The 17,850-nt window shown below is 38.8% G+C and overlaps 1 long non-coding RNA gene across 3 annotated transcripts; it reads right to left on the bottom strand.

Moving 5' to 3' along the window:
* Positions 1 to 4,066: 4,066 nt before the first annotated feature.
* Positions 4,067 to 16,294, bottom strand: LOC149261180 (uncharacterized). 3 transcript variants are annotated; one of them, XR_016258407.1, is made up of 5 exons: positions 15,511 to 16,294; positions 15,168 to 15,287; positions 12,591 to 12,852; positions 9,124 to 12,423; positions 4,067 to 8,997 (listed from the first exon to the last, which is right to left on the bottom strand). It is a non-coding gene; the product is annotated as an uncharacterized LOC149261180 (long non-coding RNA). The 3 variants fall into 3 exon arrangements; XR_016258408.1 differs by having other exon boundaries at positions 4,067 to 12,423; positions 15,490 to 16,234; XR_016258406.1 differs by having other exon boundaries at positions 4,067 to 12,423; positions 15,511 to 16,231.
* Positions 16,295 to 17,850: the final 1,556 nt, after the last annotated feature.

The following is a 17,850-nucleotide window of genomic DNA, read 5'->3' as shown; positions in this document are numbered from 1 at the left end:
ATGGATATTTCATTTCTTAGGCATCAGAAGTATGATGGTGTGTCATCAAAAGTTTGTCTAAAAAATATTAGAAAGTATAATCATTTTTAGTAATGAGCGGGGTGGAAGTAAATTTCATTATTTGGAAGAAGGTATTGTAAATATCAATGCCATCCCCTAGTTCATTATGTTGGAATGCATTTAACAATGTTACATCCATGGCATGGGTATTAGATATGATATCTTCCATACCAACCTCTATATCATTGTCTTCATCCTTAACATGTGAAGAACTTGTGTTATTATAGAGGTTTTGAATTGGTGACTCTAGATGTAGTAGGAAATAAATAAGTGGTTGATTCAATGTGGTTGGTATGTTTCCTCTATGATATTTTCTCATTTAATAAATTTTTCTTGATTTGAAATCATATTGGGGTGTAATAATACATGGTATTTAAGTTGCTCATCATTAGAATTGTATTTGTTAAAATATTGAACATTACATCAATAATATTAGTAACCCAACACATTTAGTATGTTTAAACATTACACCAAACATTTACTAGGAGCATGGAAATTTTTTTCCCAATAATAAACATGAAACCAACCACTTTATAAAACAAATGTGGAATTAAGCAACTCATTTACATTAGTTCGATATAAAACCCAAAAATAAAATTACTCAATTATGTTCCAAGGGGACATCTACACGTATAACCAACAAAAGGAATTTTTTATAAGAAAGTGGTCTACAGAAGTTATAGTTTAATGATAAATCATCGCTAGTAGAAAAACTCTATATTTCATGCACAAAAACAAATCATAAAAATCTCTTTATCAATCAAGTGTTCGTGAAAGTAAGAATTTTCACTAAAAAATGAGGACTTATACCTCTTGTCAAAGTTTCTATAAGCATAACCATTCATGCAGATACTATACTAGAAAATCTCATCATTATATTTAAAAATATTCAAGTAATTAGAATGACTATATTGATGACCAAAAATTGCATAGGTGTTCCTTGAATATTTTCTTGGAATAGATATATGTGGAATAGATATATGTGAAAGGGTGAACAACCTAAAATTTGCAACATCTATTATAGACTTCGAACTCCCCCCCCAATCCCACCATATCCCCTTTCCCCTTCCCCTCCCCCAATCCCACCATATCCCCTTTCCCCTCTTTTGCCCTCTACCCCTCTACATAACCCTCCCCCTCTCCCTCTCCCTCTCCAATCCCCCCTCACTCTTTATCTCTATCACTTTCATTATCTCTCTCCCTCTCTCTCTCTCTCTCTCTCACTCTCTCCCTCCCTCTCTCTCTCTCTCTCCCTCTCTCTTTCTCGCTTCCCCCCACAATCTCACTCTCTCTCTCCCTCCACAATCTCACTCTCTCTCCCTCTCCTCGTCCACTCCTCCCTCACCCTACCCTTCTCCCACTATCTCTCCCTTAATCCACAATCTCACTCTCTCTCCCTCTCCTCGTCCACTCCTCCCTCACCCTACCCTTCTCCCACTATCTCTCCCTTAATCCTGCTCCTCTCCCCCCCCCCCCCCCCGTCTCTCACCCTCCCTTCCTCTCACTGCCACCCCCTCTCCCCCCCCTCTCTTCTTTCTCCCTCTCCCTCCTTCTCTCTCTCTCTAGCTCTCCCTCTCCCTCCCTCTCTCCCTCTAGTCCTTGCTCTCTCTCGCTCCATCATTCCCCTCCCCTTCCCCCTCTATCTCCCTACCTCCCTCTCCCTCTCCTCCATACCTCCTCTCTCTTCCTATCTCCCATTCCCACGCTCTCCTCCTCTCCCTCTCCCCTTCCCACCCTCTCCTCCTCTCCCTCCTGCTACCACACCCCCTCTCCCTCCCTCTACCTCTTTCTCTCTTTCCCTCCTCCTACCCCTCTTTTGCTCTCCCTTCCAACTCCCCTCCTCTCTCTCTCTCTCTCTCCCCCTCTCCATATGTCTCTCACTGTCTCCCTCCATCTCCCCATATCCCTCTCTCTCCGCTTTCGTCCCACTCCCTACATCTCTCTCTACACTGCCCTCCCACTCCCTATGTCTCTCTCTCCCCTTTCCTCCCCCTCCCTATGTCCCTTTATCCCTCCCCCTCTCCCTCTCCCTGCCCCTCTTTCTCCCCCTCCCCCACTCTTCTCTCTCCCTCTCCCCCTCTCTCTATCCCTCTGCCTCTCCCCATCTCTCCCTACCCCTCTCCCTCTCTCTATCCTCCTCTCCCCTTCCCCCTTTGTCACTCTTTTCCCCTACCCCTAAAGATCTTCCAGGACCAACATTTGTGGTGGACCAGGTAGCAAAAACTCCATCTCTTGATGTGGATGAATTTATATGTAGACTCATAACTTCAAATTAAGAAAGGCGGGTGATTATGTGGAGTTTTAGAGGTTTTTTTCCCCTGTCGTCTTTATTTTTAAGTGTGGGTGCACCTGAATTGGTCTCGAGATATTGTGCTACATTTTTGCTCAAAAATATTCTTTGTCGTGCCTTCAAAAAACTCAAAAGACCAGAAGAAAATTTTTTAACAAGGATCCTGGTTTTCATTAGAAAAATTGAGGTCTAAAATGGGTCTCCTAAGGAATATTATAAAATAATAATGGACATAATAAAATAAGATTAGATTACAACATCAAATTTTAGAGGGAAAAAAGAAAAAACTACTCTTTCAACTAGCATTTTCAACTTATCTCCCTACGATTTCACTCAAATTTCAAGTGGGAGCACTAAATTCCTCATCCAAAGAGTACCTGCAACACCCCTCCCACATTTACCCAATTTCACAAGATCACCAGGGTAAATATGAGACGTGTGTCACTATGACCTGACCAACCTCCTAGTTCCAGCTAAGGAAGTGGGGCCTACAAACCGACCACTTACAGACATCCCTTAGGAACACCAGGTCACCCAAAAGTCAGTCCACAACCTCTAATGACCATATCTTAAGTTGGAACTGCTCTTTCCCTGACCTAACCCACAACCGCACCCACAAAAAGGCATGCATGCAGTTATGAGGCTCCAATCGCACTCATAAGCCTAACTATCAATGGTTATGACCTAAATTCTTTAGTTTTGAGCATGTTGTCCTGGGATCTGTGCCACCTTCTCAGGCTAGCCTCTAGACCATTACCCAAAATTGCCTGAGACTTTCCAAGATCACAATTAATACATGATGACAAATCTAAACATTTAATCCAGAATCAAAAAGTTGACCTAGATTACCTAGAAACACACTAGACATTTCGTCAAAGTTAATTTGTGATAGGGGTATGGAAGGGGGATGGAGGCATGTAGGAATGTTGGAGGAAGGAAAGGGGTCAAGGGAATGGAGAATATTAACTTCTTGGAGATCACATTGCTAATCTTGAGTTGACCAATGAGTGAGAAGAATAATGTCTTTTATTTCCTTTCTTATGTTGTACCATACATCTTATCCAAATTTTTTATCCTTTTGAAAATACAACAATTTTTTTTCTTTGCATTATCACAAAAAAGGAATCCTAGGAGTAATTTACAAGCTCAATTAATGATTGTATGTTTTAGTGCATTACTCCTTCCATCTACTATTGTATCTTATATACCCCTGTTATTACGAATCCGTATGGAAAAATAGATCACTACAATTTTTCCATGAGGAAGTGAAGGAGTAGAAATTAAGGAGATGTTCAACGTTTTCTAAGCCCTGGGTGTAAAAGTGACAAATAGAAAGGCCCTAAAAGCCCCTCTTTAGAGATTATCCTAAGTGAGGGTTTTGTTGTGGGAAATGGTCCATTGAAATACATAAATATATGAACAATATTAACTCTTATAAAAAAATTAGTTTTTTTTATAAAATCAATTTAATTTTTTAAACTTCTTAATTTTTAAAACCTATTATTTTTTAAACATATCTCATTCATATTATCTCACTACCAATATAATAATATATGATTTTGAAAGGTCCCACTACTAACCATAGAGATCAAACCAAACAGAATTAATAATGGACATTCATTATTGCGGTAAGAGACAGAAGCCTTCTTTTGAGTTTTATCATAATAGGTGCCCCTTTTTTTAAAACGGCTCCAAAAATTAAACATAATCCTGGGCATTCACTATTGCGGTAAGAGATACAAGCCTTCTTTTGAGTTTTCTCATAAAAGTGGTTCCAAAACTTAAACATAATACATCGCGTGCATTGTTATCAAATTCTGACCATGCTCACAATCATCATTCATCTCGTTGCAAATTGTAGATGCAACACTACACAAAGGAATGAGTTATGAAACGAATAAATGAAGGGCATGAAACAAAGGAATGAGTTATGAAACGAATAAGTGGAGCCATGAAATAGATTTTCCAAGATAAAAACTTGTTAATATAATAAATAAATACCTAATACAATTGACTACATAATAACATTCAATTTCAAATACAGATGACTTCATATTAACATTCAATTTCAAATGACCCTTTGTTATAAATCATTTTGTTTTCACAGTAAATGTAGTTTTTCTGTATCAAAGATATGTAGTTCTTTTTAGATCAAGGATAAACATTAATATCAAAATTAGTTTTTTGAATTTAACAAAATAACGTAACAAAAACAATGTTCACCTTCCTAACTAAATTTTTAAAGTTGAGTTATAAAGCCACATATTCAAGGCAACAAATAGATGAGATTCCAAAATACTTAATCAAAGAGTTACAAAGCACATAGAGCAGCTTAACAAACTTGAGCATAATTTGATTACAGATTTGTCCCAACTTACCTGAGTATAGTTTGATTACAGATTTGGAAATCTGATAGAAAGGCAAAAAACAAACAGTTAATTTTTCTCTTCTCCATTGATTTTAATTATTTTTAAAATATTCTATTACAGCATGGCACGTCGTAGGGAAAGCTGTTAACATTAATTTGACACCTTGTTACCACAATGCATTGCTAGTTCTAACAGTTGAACCATCATCTGGTTTCCAAGCAACATGAGTTGTAGGATCTTCTATTACAGAGATCGTAATCTCAGCGATTGAGACTCTCCGTTCGGCGCTGCAGCTAGAGAATATTTGCTCTGCAAGTTGCTCTTCTTCGATGGGGTTTTTAGCTGCGATCATGCCATGGTAAGTTCCTCCCTTTTAAGGGGGACGGAGATGGTTTCATTCTCCACTGAACTGCGAGAGGGGACGGGAGAGGATTAAGAGCGATGTAAGGTAAGAGTGGGGTGGAGGGGCAGAGGAGAAGGACAACTCCCTGAAGCTCGCGTACTGGATCCTGTTTGCTGGTAAGTTGACCAGGTCGTTGAGTTAGCAGACTCCAGGCCGAGAAGTTGAGGGAAAAAGTCGCAACTGGGTACAGGATGATAACAGAATGGAGGAAGAACAATGGCGCTAGGGGATGATGCGCAATAACTGGGAGGAAGATCGAAGGGGAAATGAACGCGCTCACACAGTGGAAAACCTTGTACAATGGAGACATGGAACGGGCCGCGAGACACATATGTTGCAGGAATATTATTAGCTACGACACACGGGGGTAAGCAGAGTTTCGGCCCCGTATTTATGGAGAGTTAATATCAGTTCTCTGTATTTAGAGGAGAACGTGTGACACCATGGGCATAGCCACAGTAGATCGTTTAAAAAAAGCTTGCAGACGACCTAGAAACACCTTCCAGTGTGGCTCTGCACAGTAGCATGGCCTATGACATTATGAAAAAAAGGGGAACTGTGGAATCGTTTCGGCATTGTCATGCGCAGGGGCATTACAGTGTTGTTTGTTCACGGGAAAGATAGAGTAGTTTTTTATTCACAGAGCCTGTGTTTCGAACACTGGAGGGCTCCAGACCGAACAGAACTGCGGGGATTTTCAAAATCCCTGACAACAACGGATTGGCCGATGGAATGTGATCTGACCATAAAGGAGATGTCAGAAATTCGCCAACTTCCCACAGAACCCCCTGTACACGTCTCCTTGATTTCGGGATGACTGCTGTGAGTCGGTTCAACATTGGCTAAACACCCAACCTTATATATTGCTGGCGGCAGAACAAAGTATCTCCCGATCCCGCGCATCCTGACAACCATTTCTACTCCGCCGAATCCGTCAGAATTGAGACAGAAGCTACGCTCTCAACACTCACTCAACATGCGATATCTGGCGATATTTCATAGCGCCAACAACACTGCTTAGTGGCGCCAGCAACACTAACAGGTGTCCAATTGGAGCGTCCCCGACTTGATCAACTGGTCAATAGCACACATACAGTCAAAGAGCTGGTGGCGCGCGAACTAAATGGTCCATCTGGAAACTGGATATGCAAGTAGGCGGGTTTAAGAGCTCCACAGCATGAACATGCATGAGGACTTCCTAACCGAACTAACAATCTACCTTTCCTCTGCAACATCGCAACTGCAAATCTGACTGTTGGGGATATTTTTGGCATGGTCCTATGAATAAAACACGTTCAGCCAAGTGCGTGATTTTGTCAGAGAACTAGGAGCACTGGAATGGGATGTTTTTTGGCCGGGCACAGTGAACAGTATTCGAATCGGCCCACTACAGGATTAGGCAAAGCAAGTGGAGAATTGGAACGAATCACAGTCACAAAGGATTGGGTTTGGAGAGCCCAACTGATCGAACTAGGTGGGCTGACTACACAACACTCTGAACATAAATAAAATGTTGGAAAATGCATACTTGGGCTAACAGTTGGAATTTAGGCGCGATTGTGGAAATTAACAGATCGCGTGCAGATTTATAACGCATCGGAACTGCCCCCATTATAATCAGTCCTACTAGGCTACAATGATGGACAACCACATCCCTCTAAATTCATCCATGGAGGTGGAACCACTGATTGACATCACAGTGCAAGCGAAAGAACAATATTTCCATTCCAAAACGCCCTCCCGAACCATTACTCAACAAATTAAGAGACCTGAACACAACATGTCCCATGGCACTGACAAAAAGAAAAACAGGTCTATCAAAGTGGCCTGACAACTACGTAGACTAGTCCTAGATGTCGATGGACATTAGGAGGAATCAATAAAATTAAAATCTATGACATCGGTTGGCCGATGGGTATAATGCAACTTGAACGAGGCATAGATGGGAAAATGGATGGACACATGGTGGCTTCCCAAAATAAATTACCGGCCTCACATCAACACACTTTAGAATGGCTGGTTTGCATTCAATTTCAAATCTCTGAAGGATGCAACCCAAATACCAAAAATTTCGTGGGTAAGTGGGCAGGGATACTTAACATTTCAAAGGTGGACTTTCAGATTTGATCCAGTGATAGAAAAACCAAGAAGGAACATCATTTGGATGAAGCTCCCGGGCTTGCCCCTGGAATTATGGACCAATAAGGCAATAACGGTATTACAAATACCATTGGAAATCTCTATTACTTAGATGATAGATGCCTAGGGGATAAGAACAAGCATACAACACGGGTTCTCATTGAAAACGATTTTACAGGGGGGGGGGCTTTCAGAATGCATTGACTTATACTAGGGGCCATGCTCACAAAAGAAAATCATTGATTTCTGGGCAGTGCCCTTCACATGCCTTCGCTGTCATGGGACGAGACACCTAATGTATGACTTTCCAGATCGATATGGCCAAAATTCCTGCTCACAACTGGATATTGTTGATGGAAGGCGAGACAAATTCAAAGCAAACAATACCATAATTCATGAAAACACAGGTTATCTCACACCACCCTCCATCATCCAAATCCCAAGCTCAAACCAACTATCATGACCTGAACTCGATCTCCCTGTGGCCTAACATTCTTGTCCACTTGAATCCTCTACCCCAACGTTCCACTCATTGGATGTTATTCATTGCCCCGCACTCCATTAATCTGGTTATCAAATCCTCATCTCACTCCATTACTCGGCCACTGTCATCACTTCTTAACCATAAGCCCATATCTCCTGCTCCTTCGATCACTCCCCTATCACCTGTTGAACTGGACTTCCGTTCCCTAATCAAATTTGGGGCCCCATCTAAGCGTACATTTACCCCATTCTCCAGAGACATGGAGTTAGAAGTCCTACATCGAGAGAAACTATTCACCATGGAGCCTCTTACCATTAAAAGATATTTCTTTGAAAATGATAACACTCCTCCATTCCCAGCTAAGTGGAAAGTGTCACAACCACGAGAAAATCCAAGAGATATAAAAGGGTCTCCGCCTATTCCCTTGCTCCCACCAACCTTATAAACCACTTCTCGGAATCCTCCATTGTTGAGGCACTCATTGCTCCCGCCACCTTCTGGGTTGGTCATCAGGTTGTAAATCTCCTCAAATCTCGGGTCCTTAAAGTTGAGCCACTAGAATTCGACCTTCAGTAATGACTATCTTATCCCTGAATTTTTTAGGGTTGGGATCGACACCCAAAAGACAATCAATTTAGACACATAATTGACATTAACAAACCAGGGATTGTGCTACTTCAATAGGCTATGACCTACAAATAGGCGAGAAGGAAACACAACTGACTAAATTATAAACTCGCTGATTCGATTCATCCTACGAAGATTACCTAGGGTAGTCAAAAAAATTAATTTAATATGCAGGAGGTTTAATGAAAAATATAATTTAATATAAACATATTTAAATTTGGTAAATGATAGCCGAATTTAAATACAGTTGTGCGTACCTATAAATTTAATTTAATATAAGCAGGGTTAAAATGGGTTAATAAAAACTAAATTAAACACATCTTTGCGTACTCATAGTTGTAACTTCGGGTAGGGTTTGAGCAGGGGCAACATTACCCAAAATAGAACAGAGCTCACGGCTATGACGGCAGGAGAAAAGAACAGAGCTCGAAAGGCCCAGAGGCCCAGACCACTTAATGATTTATCAGTGAAGGAGAAAGATAACGAGGGATTGGATAGCAATGTGATTAATATAATGTATTGTCCGCCAAGGAATTCTAAGAGCAGCTGGCAGTGTGCAGAGCAGGAGTACTCGTTTCTGTTGGTTCAGTTCTGGGAATGGTTTGTTGGACACATGCGGAGCCATCTTCAAGAATTGCACAAACATGAAGCACAAGACGAATGAGAAGAAAGAAGTTAGAATGAGGCTAAGAGATTGAGATTGATCACCCAATTCAAGCAGATTTGATAAAAAGACAAAGATCCCACAGACCAAGAAGACGGAACAAGGAAAATCCCAGAGGAAAATGATATGGCAATGTGCCCTTTTATGCTTGCACGTGGAGTAAACACTGCTAAAAACACAGCAATTGAGGTTGGGGGCCGAGGATCCTAGATCTGATGACCTCAAGCTTTCCAATAATGGTTCCGAGCTCGACCTCAAGTTTCTCAATAATGGTTCCAAGCTTCCAAAATGCATCAAGAAGAATCCTGAAATTAAGGAAATTGATGAAGATGCTAGTCTTTAGGACGACGAAGCTAAAAAGGCCATATTACAAGTGCACCCACATGCAATAAGTTTTTCATTCTTATTACGCAAAGCAAGACAGAGTAAATCAGAGCAGAACATGCAGTTAAAGTTTTTCGCTGTTGTTAAGCGAAGGAAGACAGAGTAAATCAGAGCAGAACATGGACTTAAACTTACAGAGGAAGCAAATTAAATAAACCGGAGGGATTACAGAGGAAGCAAATTAAATGATCCGGAGGGATTAACAGATAAACGAGGGTAAACAGAGGCTAATTATTAAGAAATGCACTAACTAAATTAGAGTTAATTTAATGGAAGAATACCAGTCATTCCTAAGGAAGGCGACTTATACTAAAACAGTTCGCTTAAAGGCAAAGATTTATTGAATGATGATTCAGTATGGTTAATAGAAAATCAAATATGTTAAAACACCCAAAAATTGGGTTAGAAGCTATATTTATTAAACCTGGTTAATAACTGAGAGGAAAAGAGCTGGAGCCATCTCAGAATACTTGAAGTTATACATTGGAATAAGGATTGAACCGAGATGGAGCCATCTCTACATACCTGGAATTGTACGCTGGAACAGGGTTTGGATAATAGCAACAAGAAATAAAACGAAGTTCACATGACGGTTTCCTATAGTAATAACAAATAAAACAGAGTTCAAATGGCGATTGCTATCTTCATCACGCGAAAGGAAATTTCAATAGATAAGGAAAGAAAGTAGATAATAAAGAAATTGCTTCTCATAACAGTGATCAGATGAAATAATAACAACAACAAATAAAACAGGGTTCAAATGGCGGTTGCTATCTTCATCACAAGGAAATTTCAATGCATAAAGAAAGAAAGAAAGTACATAATAAAGAAATTGCTTCTCATATCAGAGGTCAGATGAAATAATAATATGTACCTGAATGTCAAAAACCTTAAGTAACTCCTAAGGATGAACCAAATCAAACTTCCCTGCCCTCCGAAGTTGTTTCTCCAAAGAGGGATAGCAATAGAAGTTCTTTTCTCCAAAGAATGATAGCAAATGAGTTGTTTCTTCCTCTCTCACATTACTCAAAAACGCAGACAGACTCAAACACCATACCACACAGAGACATCCATAACACTTAGAGATAGCCAACCTTGCAAATGCCATACCACACAGAGACATCCATAACACTCAGAGATAGCCAACCTTGCAAACACCATACCACACAAAGACGGCCAACCTCACATAAATAATAGGCCATGTATAGAGGAAGGACACCATACCACACAGAGACAGCCAACCCGGTAGAAATAGATAAAGGCGGGAGGAGGAGACATGTTTGAAATTCTGTCAGATTGAATATATAAATATATATATAAAGTTTCTTTCAACAGATACTTGAACCACCCATTACAGCTGAGACCAACGGCTTAGCTTATCTTATTCTGCAAAGCCAACCCCGCAGACAAAGCAGGCCATAGATAAAGGAGGGAGGAGGAGACATATTTTTTAAATTCTGTGAGATTGAATGTATATATATATAGACTTTCGTTCAACGGATACGGATATTTAAACAATATCCGTACAAAAGAATGGTTAGACAGAAAATGAGATGCTAATAGATACTTCACATGAGAAATGAAATAAAGTGAAGATGGCATTGTTTATTTTAGGAATTGCTAATCTGTTTGAGTGTTTCAAATATTATTCTAGGGAATCAGAGTGAACTTAAAGGAAAATCAATAGGGGTTTATGCATTGTGATTAGAAACATAGTAATTTGCAGATAAATTGTAGAAGAAAAAGATCTATTATTTATATGGAAAACTACACGTGCAACTCCGAGTAAAAAGCTAAGGGCTCATAGTATCAGCTCTCAGCGTACTATTCTGGGCATTATTCTTCCCTTAAAATCGATGTAACTAATTCGTTTAATAATCCCGATTGTTGTTCAGCTATCGAAATCTCTTTTGTACAAGAGTTCAATAAGAAGCTACTGTTGCTCATGGGGCAACTCAGACTGTTATACCATTGAGAAGAAGAAATATTCAGTGGCAAAGAAGGGTTAGATAGCCTCCAAGATCTCTTGCTATACAGATTGTTGTGGAGACTTTGTGAAGAGATGGAGAAACATTAGCAGAAAACTATCAAAAATAGTTAAATAGATGAATAGCACATGAAGAGATGGAGAAACAGTGATATATCTCAGTGTACAGAAACCAGAGTTTCAGGAATTAACTGCAGATGTGTCTGAGTAGGTTGAAACTCTAGAAGGCCAACTTAGTGTGTAAAGTCAAACACAAAATGAAAGATGAAGAAATACATTGTGGATAATCTGAAGCCAAAAATGACCATGGTGTGGATATAGAATAATTGTCCCATCCATATTAATAATAAAGGCTATAGATAAATAATCTTATCCAGCCTTTATCGCTCTTGTATTGAAGCATGTGAAAGGAGAGCAAACAGGAGCTCATACAGTTTCAACAAATTTTGGAACAACGAAATAATCAGCACATGATGAATTAAAAACAAGAACGCTTTAGTGAATCAGAGTATTCAAGGTAAGCAGCTTGGTGAGCCTGAGAGATGATTTTATGCAATGTTCCTTGAGACTGAAATTAAACATTTATTCTGATACTTGATAAACTTCGATTTGGTAGCACTTATATTGATAAAAAATTCATTTGTTGAGATGTATATTTAGAAAATATGTTGAGAAGGATTCTACTCGATTATGCTAAATTTTCAATTGAAAACACAGCAAGCAGAGAAAGTGGGGTTATTTTTATCTTAGATGGTCAGTCAAGCATGGGAACTCAAGTCATGTCTGAGATGGATCATCACCAAAGAACATGCATCACCCATCTCACCTCTCACATTCTTGAGGAGGCCATTGAGATGGAAGACTCGCCAAGACCCAAATGACTGATCACCTGGATTTATTTTTATGCCCATGACCACCAGTAAGGTCTTCACCTGAAACACTTTTTCCATTTTCCTTTTCTACATCCTCGTACCAGCAAGGTCTATCAGACTTTGTTAAATATGTGGTGACATTTTCTGGATCATCAAGAATATCTATTATTAGATTCCATAATTCAGTAATTTTCACAGAATAAAAGTTGTGTGAAAGAAATGAATTCCACTTGACACAAACAAATTAACTAAAAGGAGGCAACACATACCAAAAACAGAAGTAATTAAAAGGAAGCAACACCAACACATACCCAGAACGAGCATTTGCTGTCAACCAAGCTTTAGCAGTTAGCCAGACCCAAACAACGTCTCTAACAAGCTATAATAATAATCACACTGCTGAGAAGTTTCTTCGTGGTTGTGATTATGGGCATTCCCTGCCTGCACAGCAGCAGGACGCGCAAGATTCATGTCTGACACCAATCTTTCTCTGCCAAGAATATTTCTTTGGCTTGTATAAGTTTTGTGGTCCATGCACAGAAGACATAAATAACCCTCTCATGTTGTGTCAAACTGCAAAACCCAAGATAGTATGAATTCAAAAAACAAAAGTTTCCACTAATAACCGAAAGAACTGAGAATGCAGAGTCAAATACATCAATTACTAGATAGAACAAATTCAAGGAACAGTGTCCACTAATAACCGAAAGAGCTGAGAATGTAAAGAGTCAAATACATCCATTACAGTAACTCAAGGAAGTGCCTCAGACATATCCAAGAGAAAAATGCGGAACCACAGCTACCAGAACATACAACAAATACAGCCCATGATGCAGATGCTAACAAACTTTTATATGTATATCAATTGGGTACTGTCAAGAACCATGGATTCTACCATGAATATCTAGAAATCCAGAATGCTAATTGGAATGCATGCATAAACAAGCAGATATAAGATGCAAGCAAGCAAATATATGGGCTACTAACCCAAAATGCAGAGTCAACTCTGAGATTCGGAAATCTAATAACTTGGCTTATTCGAAAACCAAAGTTTCAAAAAATTCAGGGAACATAAACTTGGCAATGTACTGGTGATTGCAAGCAAGTGTGACGAGCCTCGGAAAATTCATAACTTGGATTATTAAAATACATTAGAACATAAACTCAAAAAATAAGGTAACACAAATTTGTTAAAATATTGGTCAGTGTCTGCAAGTGGGATAGATCTACTATCAACCAAAAGGAGAGCCAACTACTATCCTAGACGTAGCAGGCTAACTTGGCTTATTAAAAAGTTACGGAACATAAAAATTACACCGTGTTGAATTACAAATTCTAATACAAACCATGAATTCAAAATAACGAAGATGTATCGGAACTGTGAGAATAAGTTTTCCTTTAAATAGTTTACTTGTGAGACGTTTTTTTTTTTTTGGCAATATTTTATGTGGATTTTGTCCTATATTTGGTGGGATCTTTCGCGCAGTTTAATTGTGATGCTTTTTTGATTGATTGTCTTAAATTTGGTGGGTTTTTCTTCGAAGGGTAACTTTGAGTTGAGTGTAAAAAAATTCTGAGAACTATGAATGCATTCATATATAGAAAACAACGTTCTAAATAATAAAAAGGACAATCTTCTCAAACAATAAATTATCACATCTAAAAGATAAACATAAAAACGTCTCATAGTTATACTGCTATATCCTCACCGTGATAACGACTTATTACATGTTGCCACAGTAAAAAATCAGTAAGATTGTATTTTTGTTTACACAGTAGCTGCAAAGTGCAAAGTTGTCATTGTAGAAGTAAAGTGCAAAGTTGTCATTGTAGAATTAAAGTTTGTGCAAAGTTGTCAATGTAGGATTAAAGTTGAGTTCATAGTTTGGCAAGATTGAACATCTATCAGGGTATTCACTGTTCAGGTTATCAGATTCGAAATATAGCATTTCTTATGTAGCTGTTTGAGAATGGATCAGAAGAAGAAATAAGTGAGAATGACGATAAGATTGGGATTGATCGAGATTGATCACCCAATTGGAAATTCAAGCAGATTTGATAAAAAGACAAGATCCCAGAGACCAAGAAGAGGGAAAACGATATGTAATCCATGTTAATGAAAAAGGGCATGGCAATGTGCAGTAAACACAGCTCAAAACGTAGCATTCGAGGTTGGGGGCCGAGGATCCTCTAAAGCTTTACAATAATGGTTCCCAAACGCTTTCCATCTATGATTCCCAGCTTCCCAGCTTCGAAAATGCATCAAGACGAAGCCTGAATTGAAGGAAATTGATGAAAATGCTAGTGGTATTTACGATGACGAGCCTAAAATGCCTTATTACAGGTGCAGCCGCCTGCAATAAGCTTTTCATTTCTATCGGGCAGAGTATATTCATTCGTATCAACCAAAGCAAGACAGAGTAGAGCAGAGCAGAACATGCAATTAAACTTACAGAGGAAGCAATGCAATAAGCGTTTCATTTCTATTAGGCAAACGCAATTTCATTCCTATTAGCAAGACAGAGTAAACCAGAGCAGAACATCAAGACCAGAGTAGAGCAGAGTAGAACATGTAATTAAACTGAGGAAGCAAATTAATGAACCAGAGGGATTAACGGATAAATACAGGGTAAACAGACTAATTAATTAAGAAATATGCTGACAAAATTAGGGTTAATTTAATGGAAGAATACCAGTCATTCCTAAGGAAGACGACTTATACCAACACAGTTGGGTTACACGTAGAAGTTGATTTAATGATGATGCAATATCATTAATAGAAAATCAAAACACCCAAATCTTGGGTTAAAGAAAAGCTAGAGCCATCTCATATCTGGATTTATACATTGGAATAGGGTTTGAACAGAGACGGAGCCATTTCTAAATACCTGGAATTGCACATTAGAGCAGAGTAATTGTGATTAAACGAGAAGCTAGAGCCATCTCACCATATCTGCAATTATACATTGGGATAGGGTTTGAACAGAGACGGAGACAAGTCTACATACCTGGAAATGTACATTAGAGCAGGGTTAGCCACAACAAATAAAACAGAATCCAAATGGCCATTGCTATAGTAACAACAATTAAAACAAAGTTCAAATGACGGTTGCCATCTTCAACACAAAAGTAAATTTCAATACAAAATGAAAGAAAAACGAAATTTCAATACAAAAAGAAAGTAGATAATAAAAGAATTGCTTCTCATACGAGAGATCAGATGAAATATACTTGAATGTCAGAAACCTAAGTAACTCCAAGGGATGAACCAAATCCAATTGCCCTGCCCCTGAAGTTGTTTTCTCCAAGGAATCATACAAATAGAGTTGCCTCCTCATCCTCCTCTCACATACACTACATGACTCAGACACCATACCACACAGAGACAGCGATGACTCAAACACAGACAGATTCAGATTCCTCCAAGGAATCATACAAATAGAGTTGCCTCCTCCTCATCCTCCTCTCACATACACTACATGACTCAGACACCATACCACACAGAGACATCGATGACTCAAACACAGACAGACTCAGATTTCTCCAAGGAATCATACAGATAGAGTTGCCTCCTCCTCATCCTCCTCTCACATACACTACATGACTCAGACACCATACCACACAGAGACAGCGATGACTCAAACACAGACAGACTCAGACACCAATACCACACAGAGAGAGCCAACACCAAACCCCACAAAAACATCCAACCTCGCAGACATAATAGTGCAGAGGAATGACACCATACCACGCAGAGATACCAGGCCATGCCCTAGGAGAAATATGTTTGAAATAGTGAGATTTAATGTGCATATAGACTCTTTTTCAACAAATGCGAGATATAATATAATGCATAAATTAAATATCTCGTAGCAACATTCTCAAATTAAATATCTCGTAGCAACATTCTCATCCATTATGGTAACCAATTCGATTACAACCTTTAGAAATATTTGCACGATTAAAACAACATTATATCACCAGATTCAATTTAAAAATTGAATATCTGATTTCATAGAAGAGGGCGGCGGTGAAACTAATGATCGCCGGTTTAAAACTGGGGGGAACCCACAACTGGACTAAATTATAAACATGCTGATTAGCGACGGTAGTCAAACTAACAAGTGTGGATTGAAAAGGAAAAAAGTGATTTAATTTGCAGGATGCAGGAGGTTTAATGAAAAATTAGTGTGGATTTAAATGAAAAAACATAATTTAATACGGCGGGATGCAAGAGGTTTAATGAAAAAATAAATTTAAGAGAAGCATACTTAAACTGGGTTAATAAAAAGCCAAGTAATTTAATAAAAGCATGGTTAAATTGCGTTTGAATAAAAACTAAATTAAAACACATCTGTGTGCGCCTAGAGGTAGGGTTTAACCAGCGGTAACATTAGCTAGAATAGTGGAGAGCTCAAGTCATGACTATAGGAGAAAAAGCGAGAGGCCCAGAGCTTCTAATGATTTATCAGTAAAGGAGAAAGAATATGAGGGATTGGACAGCAATGAGAGAATGTATTGTCCGCCAAGGAATTCTAAGAGCAGTTGGCAGTGTGCAGAGCGGTACTCTCATTTCTGTTCGGTTCTGGATATGGTTTCATGGTCACATGACGGGTCACTCTAAACGCATCACGATAGTGGTCAGTGGTCACGTCCATTTTCAAGAATCGCACACACATGAAGCACAAGACGAAAACGAGCAAAGAAGTGAGAATGACATTAAGATTGAGATTGATCGCCCAATTGGAAATTCATGCAGATTTGATAAAAAAAAAACAAAGGTCCCTCCAAGATATGCAAAACGATATGCAATCCACGTTAATGAAAAAGGGCATGGCAATGTGCCCTACAAGTGTTAATGAAAAAAGGCATGGCAATGTGCCCAGCATGCGTTAAGTGTTAATGAAAAAAGGCATGGCAATGTGCCCAGCATGCGTTAATGAAAAAGGGCATGGCAATGTGCCATGTAATGTTTGCAGGCGGAGTAAACCCCGCTCATAACCTAGCATTCCTGGTTGGGGATCGATGATCCTAGATCTAATGACCTCAAGCTTTCCAATAACGGTTCCCACCTTCCAATATGCATCAAGAAAAAGCCTCAATTAAAGGAAAATAATGAAGATGCTAGTCTTTATGATGACAAGGCTAAAAAGGCCATATTACAAGTACACACAACTGCAATAAATTTCTCATTCCTATTAAGTAAAGCAAGACAGAGTAGAGCAGAGCAGAACATGCAGTTGAACTTACAGAGGAAGCAAATTAATGAACCGAAAGGATTAACTGATAAACACAAGTTGAACAGGATTCTTAAATTAACTACGAAATATATTAATTAAATTAGTGTTCATCTAATGGAAGAACATCAGTCATTCAAAATACCAGTCATTGTTAAGAATTTAGGGTTAATCTGAAGGAAGAATACCAGTCATTCCCAAGGAACGCAACTTATACTAAATTAGTTCGGATAAACAAAAAACTTGATTTAATGAGGATGCAACACGGTTAATAGAAAATCAAATATGTTAAAACACCCAAAAATTGGGTTAGCGAAAAGCTATATATAAACTT

This window comes from Pinus tabuliformis, chromosome 6, assembly GCF_031772625.1.
Source record: "Pinus tabuliformis cultivar Carrire ecotype Pingquan chromosome 6, CPIR1, whole genome shotgun sequence".
NCBI classification, from domain to species: domain Eukaryota; kingdom Viridiplantae; phylum Streptophyta; class Pinopsida; order Pinales; family Pinaceae; genus Pinus; species Pinus tabuliformis.
The sequence above is the reverse complement of the archived record's forward strand: the minus strand, read 5'-3'. Positions and strand labels throughout refer to the sequence as shown.